Below are 10675 nucleotides of genomic sequence, written 5' to 3' on the forward strand. Positions count from 1 at the left end.
ATTTTTAAAAATAAAGAAAGAAAAGAAAAGAAAATATGGGTACAGTATTTAATTTTGTTTCCAAGTGACTTGGGAAGAAACTAGGTCCTAAATAATTTCTTTTTAAAATATTTTCTTAAATTACAAATATAAAGCATATTATAAAAAGAATAGTATGCAAAAAAGAAAATGAAAATTAGCCAAAATTTTAATACTCAGAAGTAACTGCTGTTAATATTCTGATAATTCTAAAATGTTCTGTGAATATATAAATATATATGAATGAGTATATTTGTTTGTATATTTTATACGTGTGTGTGTGTGTGTGTGTGTGTGTGTGTGTGTTTTCACAAAAACTGACCTCTCAGGAGAATCTTGTCCTACCCGGTTACATGGAAATTTTCTTGCCCTTTTGGAAGTCTGAGATCTTCTGCCTGCATTCAGTAGATATTCTGTGAGAATCATTCCACATGTATCAGTAGATGTATTTCTGATGTATTTGTGGGAGGAGGTGAGCTTCATGTCCTACTACTTAACCATCTTGATCGCTCCCCTCAGGAGAATGTCGATTCATAAGGTCTTTTGTTCTGCTGAGTATCTTGATTGGGTTTGGGTGTGCAAACTGAAGAAAAGGAAAAAGCCACATGCTCCATGATGTAACCTATCCTGTGAGCCCCCCAAAACTTCAGTAGTGTCTAAGTCTCAAAAAATATTTGAATGGGTGTTTTCTTTTAGAAATTTGTACCTAAGTTTTGAATCTTAGTGGATATGGGAAGAAGAAAACTGAAAATATATATTCCTTCATTAACAGTTTTCCTGATAATAAATAATTATCGCAATCTTACCTGGCTATGACATATATTAATATCCTATGGAATCCAATTTGATAGTATTGATATCTTATGTAAAACTTTTGCATAGATATTCATAATGAGGATTTCTCTGTAGCTTTTTATGCTTTCTTTGAAAAGCTTTGATCAATGCTGTGTTGGTTTCTTTTTTTTTAAATTTAATTTTATTTGTTTTTTTATACAGCAGGTTCTTATTAGTTTTCCATTTTATACATATTAGGGTTTCTTATTATTTTGGAAGTTTTCTTTCTCTGTGATTGCTCAAAAAATGTTTAAATACTACTAAATTTATCTTTTCTTTGAAGACTAATAAATATTAGTGTGTGAAACCATCTGGCTTGATATGTTTGTAACGTGTGGCTCCTAACAATGTTCTCATTGTTTTTCATGATTGTTGTTCTGTTTATTTAACTGCCTCTACCTGCAAAAAAAAAAAAGGTAATTTATACTTTTTCGAAAGTCATCCATTTAATGCAGGTTTTCAAAAGTTGTATATTTACTCATTGTCCCCTCTTTCTTGATCAGTCTATTCAGTGGTGTATCTATTTTTCATAGAAAAGCTTTTGAGTTTATTCACATATTCTGTTGGGGTTTTTCTGTTTGTTTTATTCAGTAATGTTTGCTTTTATCTTAATTAGTTTTGTTGATATTTTCCTGTTCTTAATTTCAATGCTTAGTTCATTTACTTTCATTTTTCCTTGTTGGTACTCTTTCCAATTGTTTAAAGACGAGTTTTAATCATATCCCTTAAGTTTTGATAGGTAATGTTTTGATTATAATTATTTTCAAGTCTGTAATATCAGTTTTATTTTCTTGTTTGACCTTGAAAGTTATTTAAAAGAGGAATTTTTTAATTGCCTGATGAAAGGATTTTTCCCTCAATTTTGTGATTTTTAAAATAATTTGATTGCTTTTATAATTTTTAAAGGTTTTCTTTGTGACCTAAAATATGGTCAATTTTGGTAGATCATCTATGAGTACTTAAAAGAAAGTGAATTCTCTGTTAACAGAATCGGGAGTTCAATATATATTCATTAGCCACTTATTAATCATATATCATTTGAATCATATGCACCCTTATTTTTTATCTACTTGATCTGCTGTGGGTCTACAGGCATCATTTGTTTTTGTCATTGTGATTAAGTTTATTTTTCCTTCCATTTCCTGCAGTCCATATGTCAAGTATTTTGATGGCATGGTATTTAATTCCAAAGATTTATGAGGCTTAGAGCTTTCTCATATATTTTAGCCTTTTCCACTCTCATCCAGTGCTTTTTGGCTTCATATGTCTTTGTCCAATCTTTCACTTCTAACTTTCTGAGCAACTTTCCTTTAGATGTCTCTTATATGTAGCATATACGGGTATGTTTTGGTTTTGGTTTTGGTTTTTCATTTATTTTATCCAAGTATAATTGATTTACAGTGTTGTGTTAATGTAACATACAGTTTTTTGGTTTTGTACTGAATACAACATTTATTTTATTAACAGTTTGCTTTTTTATTCTATATTTTCTCTTCTTATTACTTCCTTCATTTTTTGGTGTGTTTTGTTTTCCTTCATCTCTATTTTGTCACCTCTGGTGCCTAGTTAATCACACTCCTCAGCTCATGCTCACTCCCACTGTGGGCCCATACCTATTTTCTCTAGTTTTCTTTATCTACGGCCTTGTATCTTTAGTGGCTATTCTCATTCCTTGGCCTCCAATCATTCTAATATGTTTGATGTGTTTCCTTCACTTACATGTGTTGAATATCATTTTTGGTGAGCTTAAATTTTTTTTTTTTTTTTTTTTTTTTTTTTTTGCGGTACGCGGGCCTCTCACTGTTGTGGCCTCTCCTGTTGCGGAGCACAGGCTCCGGACGCGCAGGCTCAGTGGCCATGGCTCACGGGCCCAGCCGCTCTGCGGCATGTGGGATCTTCCCGGACCAGGGCACGAACCCGTGTCCCCTGCATCAGCAGGCGGACTCTCAACCACTGCGCCACCAGGGAAGCCCGAGCCTAAATTTTTTATTTACCTATGGTATTGCTCTGTTTTTCACTTGGTGCTATTTTTTGATCCATCCATGCTGTTGTGTGTACATCTAGTTCATTGCTCCTAACTTCTGCACATTATTTCACCACACTTTCCTTATCTAATCCCCCAGTGATGGACACCTAGATTATCCCCAACTTGTCACTACTGCAAACACTGACAAACTTCTTTTTTCATGTCCCACCAAGAACCTGTGTGAGAATTTCTCTGAATATATATCCAGGAGTGGGATTAATGCAACAAGGACTGCCAGGTGGTCCCCCAAATTGCTACTGCCTCTATCAGTGCATGACCATCCCCTAACCTGACATCCCAAGTAACACTTGGCATTAGTTAGTGCTTCAATTTTGCCAACCCAGTGGGCATAAAGAGAGATCTCACTGGCAATTTTGTTTCCATTTTTCTAATTATCACGTGTGTTAGCCTTCTGGGTTTCCTTTTCTATGAAATAACTACTTGCCCATTTTTAAAACCTTTTTTTAATTGAAGTATACTTAATTTGCAGTGTTGCATTAGTTTCAGGTGTACAGCAAAATGATTCAGATATATATATATATATATATATATATATATATATATATATATATATATTCAGATACTAGTAGTCTATGGAGGAGTTCAAGCACCAGATTCTTCCAGATATGAGTAACCCAACTTTACACCAGCTCCTGCAAAATGGGCAGAGCTCTGGCAAAAGGCTGAAGCAAACCCCAGGAGTTTCACATTCTGGGGATAGAGGGAAAAAAGCCTCTGGTGTAGTGATGACTGGGAGAGAATGCAAAGGTCACCATGTATGGGAAGAGAGTCAATAATCCCAGGCTCGTATAAGCAGTGTCAGAGGGACCAGTCTGCCAGACTGGGGCTGAGAAGAGGGGGACTGTATTTGTTTCTTCTCTTTCAGTTTTGATCTTGGAAACGGGGCTCTGCTTGAAAGCAGATAGGTCCTGTCAGCCATCCTGGTCTTCTCTATTTCTCATCGGTGCATAAGACTGGGGAAGTTATCATGATATTACAGTAATCTCAAGATGCATAATTCCTCTGCATCCCTGTAACCTTGCTCCTTCCAATCAGTCAAACCACCAAGTATTTACAGTAATTATGGGGATGGGGTGCCATCAGCTGACCACAGAGGTTGTGGGGGTATGAGGAGTGATCCCTTCCAACACTAAGCTGGAAAACAATTGGGAGCCACCACGCACAAACCTGGAACATTACAGAAGAGAGAGAGACAGTATAGACCGGAGCAGAGAGAAGATGGGGTCATGGCCACACTGGAAACACTTGGGCTTGAGATAAGTGTGGAAACATGAGAAGAAAGAGGGATTTATGGTCTTTGGGGTGTCCTTCAAATGAGGGTTAATGTTGTCCAGTGTCCTCCCCCAGATCTACCCGATAAGCCCCCAGGCACATGCCCAATGATGTCACTGTAGCTGCCTACCCTGACCCTCCTAGGGAAATCAGAATTCCTGAAATGAGTTCTTGTTTCAGGAGGCCATATGTTCCTAAGCAAGGAGGTAAGAGTTCTGTCCATCTCCACAGATATATGGTTAAAATCGACTCTGATTTTGTGTAATGGATGCTGTGATACACCGTCCAGATCCTCGGTCAGGAATGGAGGACTTATTCCTCCAGGTGCTAGGATTTCCACTGGCAGATAGCCTGCAGTCATCGGCCCTCTTGGGAAAGTGCCTTGGTCACTTTATTCAAGATCACTTTCCTTTCCCACAGTAATGCATCCAATGGTTGATCATCACTGGGGTATAGAAGCAGGGCCCCTTCACTCCAACTCAGGACCACTTTGAGAGAACATCCCAGCCCACGCTATCTATGGGGGTTGGCTGAGACCTTTGTGGAGACTGCTTCAAAGCCCAGCTTCAGCTTCTCCCTCTATACAAGCTTGCTTCCTCTGGCAATTTTTGATACTGAGATCACTCCCTGATAAATTTCCTACATGCTAATTTCCATGTCAAGGTCTGCTTCTCTGGAAACCCAACCTGTGACATCTTGTACTCACCCAGTGAGCTCTGAATCTAGAGTGATCACTGAGTCCCAGCCCAGCCCCTTCCCCAGAGCAGGGGTAAGTTATTGAGAGAAGCTTGTTCTTGTCTTCTCAGTGAAAAAGAGTGCCACATTCTCCTGGTGCACAGCAGGCAGAGAGAATTTCCGGGGAGGAGCCCTCAGTACTTCCAGAAAGTGAACTGTTGTGAGGGAGAGTGATTCTGTGCAGCTGGGAATAGCCATGACCATATTTTTAGGGGATGGGTAAATGTCACTATGAGAAGTACATTTGCACTCACTCATCTCAACGAGCAATTCCCAAACTAGGGTCATTGTCCCCAGAGGGATCATGAGAACTTTTCAAGGGTGACCCAGAGACCAGTCCTACAGAACACATTTAGCTACTTTTTTCAGGCCACGCCGTGCAGCATGCAGTATCTTAGTTCCTCGACCAGGGATCGAACCCAAGGCCCCTGTATTGGGAGTGCAGAGTCAACCACTGGACCACCAGGGAAGTCCACATTTAGCTACTTTACATGGCAGAGCCTATGAGATACCTTGCTACCTCCTTGGTGATACTGCTATTATTTGTGGTGATGGTAAAAAAAAGGTACTGAAAGGCCCTGGGAAGATCACCATGTGGAATTTATGGAAATCCAAGATCAGGAAGGTTGCACAGAAAAATGCTGTCCAAAATTCCTCATAAGAGCTCTAGGGGTGATTCCTCTGAACGTAAGGTCAGGACTGTGGGGATGCTGTATATTAGGAATGGACTATTTGCCTACTCTAGCCCCCCTGAGTAGATGGAGAGATAGGACAGGGTATTTGTGGAAGCAGTGAGTCCTTTTCTAACAGCTCCTTTATCTCTGTCATCTCCAGATTCTCAATCTGCCATAACCATCAGGGCTCCTGGGATTCAAAATGACATGGGGGACATGGTGGAGCTCCACTGCCAGGCCTAAAGAGAGAGTCTCTCCCACAAACTTGTATCAGTTTTATCATGAGGATAACATTTCAGCCCCTTTTGGAGAAGGACCATCCTTCGACCTCTCTCTGATCCAGAACATCTGGGAACTATGCCTGTGAGGCTGACAAAGGCCCCAGGACCCAGTGCAATGAGGCAGAGACACTTTTTGTCACTGGTTGGCTATCCCTGGGCCATGAGCCACAAGCCACTGATCTGACACATAATTTCAACCCTTGTGGCCCAAAACTACTGTCTGATTTGAGAGCATGTGGCAGTACCTCTGACAAGTTGCCCAAGTGAGAGATATCTAAGAACAAGATTTCTCAGTATAGTGATTCTACTTTGTGCACTCAAAAAGCTTTGGGCACCATGCTTCCTGTGTCATCGGGTCTCAGTTAAAGAAACAGAACCACTAGGCAATATATAGAATAAAGAATATTACTATAGATATTTGGCATTACACAATTCTGGGAACTGTCAAACAGTCTATGGTTGGGTTGAAGATGGACTGGTTAAAGAGCTTTCTGTGTCTGATGTGGCAGGCTGACGTCCACAGAGCAGGCATTTATGAGAAGCAAGGACACTCTGGAACCTGCATGAATGAGTGGTACCTATGAGAATGAGCTGAGACATGCATTAGTCGCTGAGAATTGCAAGCCATCCACATTGATGATGAGGTTGCCCTGCAGGAGAAGTCAGCACCCTTCATCACTAAGCTAGACATGAACGAGGCCCAGGGGTCAGAGAGCTGAAGGAGAAGATCTGGTAGGAGCTAAGCTGCAGACTGTTGCCCCACACCAGCAAAGTGAGCTACTAGAGAGAGAACCACACAGCGTCTTGGGTACAGCTATGCCTCTCAAAGCAGAAAAAGGATAGAGTTACTACTTTACTTCCACCTTGCGAACCTTCCACAAATATCTTGTGTGATCCACGCTTACATAGAACTATGCAGGGGAGGGAATTCTGGAGAATTTAATTCCTGCTTAACTAAGTTGACACAGTGCAAGTCTACCACACTTCCCATCCTGGCCCACTCCCCCTAACTGGGGAGGAAGCACGATATGATGGCAATATCATGAATTTTTTTAGTCAGACAGACTTGGATTCAAAATCCATCTCTACCAGACCTGTGTCTTTAGGAAAATTATCTAATCCTGCAGAGCCTTTCAGCTTCCTCTCCTATAACATGGGCATGTCAATTCCTAGTTTGTTAAATGGGAATTGGCCTTGAATGTGAAGATGCAAACTACCCTATTAAGCATTGATTCTCTTTCTTTTCCACCAATTATTGATTCTGTTAGAGGCTACTGGAGTAAAGATTAATTAATATCTTTATTGCTCAATCTGCACCTGTCACATTTTCCTCCTGACAACTTCTCAAGGATTCACTACATTCTGGGGGACAAAGAAGGAGTGTGTCTTCTATCACCTAAAAGTCCTACCCATGCCATGGGCCTTCCAAATGCAGTGATCATTGAGTCTGTGTCTCCTAGAGTTCCCAGGCCCTGTGGACTTCACAGCATGGCTAGGCCTTCACTGCCTGAGGGGGCTTTCAGACATACAGTCTGTTTCCCTGGCCTGTGGTGGATGCATATCTCATGAGGTCATTGGTTCAATCTTGACTGCATATTGGAATCACCGAGGGTCTTTAAAAGGTATGGATGCTTGGATCTCCCTCCCAAATTCTTTAAGAATCTGACGTGATGCCCAGGAATCAAGATTTTCTAATTCATTTTATTCCCCAGGTGATTCTAATATTTAGACAAACTGAAAACTACTTAAGATCTTACAGACCCCTACATTGATTGCTGGCCCTGAGAGGGATTGTGTCCTCATTCACTAGATCATCCTCCATGCTGCTGATATTCTGATTTTCTTTGGATCCAGAAAAGAGAGTGATGGATAAACTATATTTGGTCTTGTATTCGTTTTCCAGGACTGCCATAACAAAGTACCAGGGTCTGGGTGGCTTAAACAATAGAAATTTACTTTCTCACCATTCTGGAGGCTGAAAGTCCAAGGTCAAGGTGTTGGCAGGGTTGGTTTCTTCTGAGGCCTCTCTCCTTGACTTGCAGATGGTCGTGGTCTTCCTGTGTCTTCACATGGACTTCTCTCTGTATGTGTCTGTATCCAAATGTCCTCTTGTTATAAGGACACCAGTCATATTGGGATTACAGCCCACACTAATAGTCTAATTTTAACTTAATTGCCTCTTTAAAGGTCCTATCTCTAAATACAGTCACATTCTGAGGTCCTAGGGGTTAGGACTTCAACACATGAATTTCTGGAGTACACGACTCAGTCCATAGCACGTCTCGTCTGTTATCTCCTGTTGGTCGATTTAAAGTTTCATGACCACCTAATGTCTAATCACAATAGCCTGATAGGACTTCCCATTCTTACCTTCTCTGCAGCAATTGACTTTGAGTTTGCAACCTCATCTCTCCAGCAAATCTCTCCCTTGCTTCCCTAAATCTCTTGGGGCTCAATCTTACTCCAACCTCACATTTGCTCGGTCCTTTGTGGACTTCCTCATCCTTTTGATGGATTGTTTCTCAAGGCCTTGTTCTTCCCTCTAGCCTTTCTACTCTCAAGAATCCCATCACTTTCAGAGCTTTAACTATGGCTTCTATGCAAATAATTCAAAAATCTGTATCCCCTAACTTCTCTCCTGAGCTCCATGTTTAAAGGACTGTTCCACTACTAGAAGTTTTGTTCAGACATTTCAGTCATCTCAACTTAACTCATCTAGAATCAAAAACCTCTTCTTCTACAGAACTAATTCCCTTCCTCATGTCCTATTTCTGTTGTAGATTTCAACATTCTCTCACTGGCCCCAGCTGCCATCTCTGAGTCACTCCTATCCTTTCCTGCTCCTTGCCTCAAGTCAGTAAGGACAGCAGTTGTCACTACCTTTTATTCTAAACTCTTGTCAATCTCCCTTCATCATAGTTCTCCCCTCTTCCCTGTATCATTGTCACTCCTAGAAAAGTGTCCCCATCAGCACAGAGACTGAGGTTCTCTCTTAGATCAGAGAGTCTGTCTGTGGTCCCTACTAGCTCATATCTGTGAGCCCAGAGCCCCATGGGAACCACAGAGTGGGCTACTGAACCCCTCCAACTCACACGACATAGTCCCTATGGGGGACATGAACTTCCACCCTTGACTCACACAGATGAACATGGACACTTCCACCCTGCAAGAAAAAGGGCACTACTGTGTGTTGAGGTGGGAGTTGATTGAATCTCTGTCTTCCAAGCGATCTTATATCTAACCCACATCTCTCAATCTTCTTGAGAACTTCCACTCTCTCACAGAGTCGGTTTCAGTGAGCAAGACAAGAAAAATCAATCTCAAAACACCTCTTTCTCTCCCCTTCCTAACACTGGATGGTAAAATAAGCAACCAGATGCTGAGTAGAGAAAACTTGTCCTGAAAGGGCACCTTGCTTCTTAGTTTTTACAGAGGTCACAGTAACTTAAGCTGTCCTTTTGTGTCAGGCTGACCATAGCTACCAGTGGCTTCTGTTCTTAGATACTGGAGCTGCCCTGAACAGACCTGCCTTCTCCCTATGCAAAAGGAGGGAGAATGCAGAAGGCATTCTTCAACAGATTCTTGTCTTCATGACTCTGCAAGCAAAGAACTGAATAGATACTCAAAGAGAAAGCGATGTTTTCGGTGCTAAACGTCTGCTGGAATGTTCAGAACTGACTTACCAACTGCAAACTCTTTGGAGCTGTTGTCATGAAACCTCTGTTATATAATATGCATGGCCTAAGGTATATATAGAGAAAGATGAGTCAGACATAGTTCTTCACTGTTAGGGAGTTTCATAATCTAGTATCAGACATGTATATGTAAAGATTCCTCTTTAAATCCAGTGTTCTGGAGTTCCCTGGGGGTCCAGTGGTTAGGACTCAGTGCTCTCACTGCCATGGCCCAGGTTCAATCCTTCGTCAGGGAACTATGATCCCGAAAGCTACGTGGCATAGCCTAAATAAATAAATAAATCCAGTATTCTGACAGAAATAGAATCTATCTTTACAGATGGTGAATTTTATTAAGATTCTATAAAATTACCAAGAATAGTTCTCTTACAGGCTTACTGTGTGCCCCACACTGGGATGAGCAACTTTACCAGCATTATGACTTTTAACTATCAGAACAGCCCTCTAAGGAAAATTATGTTCTTCCCATTTTATTAAGTAAGAAGTAGGTAACCTGTTCAAAGTCTCATGACTAGAGATGGTGGGCTAGGGTTCACACTAAGGTCTGTCTCCCCAGGTGGTAACCACTGCTTTCTATGGCCTCCTCAAAGGTACGTTTAAACTGGGCAGAGTAAGTAAAAGTTCAGTAGATAGGAAGTAAGGAACAGGATAGTACCATTAGGGATTGGCAGGTGAAAAAGCCACAGAAATATGAAAAGTCACAATGTGTTTAGAGGTTGCTATGGACTGAATTGTGCCTCACCCACCATTCATATGTTGACGACCCAACCCCCAATGTGATTGTATTTGGAGACTGGATCTTTAAGGAGGTAACTGAGGTTAAATGAGGTCGTAAGGACACCAATATGACTGGCGTCCTTAGAAGAAGAACTGGCACCAGGAGTGTGCTTGCACAGAGGAAAGGCCACGTGAGGACACAGTGAGAAGGCGGCCACCTGCAAGCCAGGAGGAGAGGCCTCACCAGAAACCAGCCCTGATAGCCCCTTGATCTTGGACTTCCAGCTTCCAGAACTGGGAGAAAATTAATTTCTGTTTTTTAAGCCACCCAGTCTGTGGTATTCAGTATGGCATCCTGGGCTGACAGATACAGAGGTCAATGAGTAAAATGATACAGAGACA

This window comes from Stenella coeruleoalba (assembly GCF_951394435.1).
Source record: "Stenella coeruleoalba genome assembly, chromosome: 1".
Lineage (NCBI taxonomy): Eukaryota > Metazoa > Chordata > Mammalia > Artiodactyla > Delphinidae > Stenella > Stenella coeruleoalba.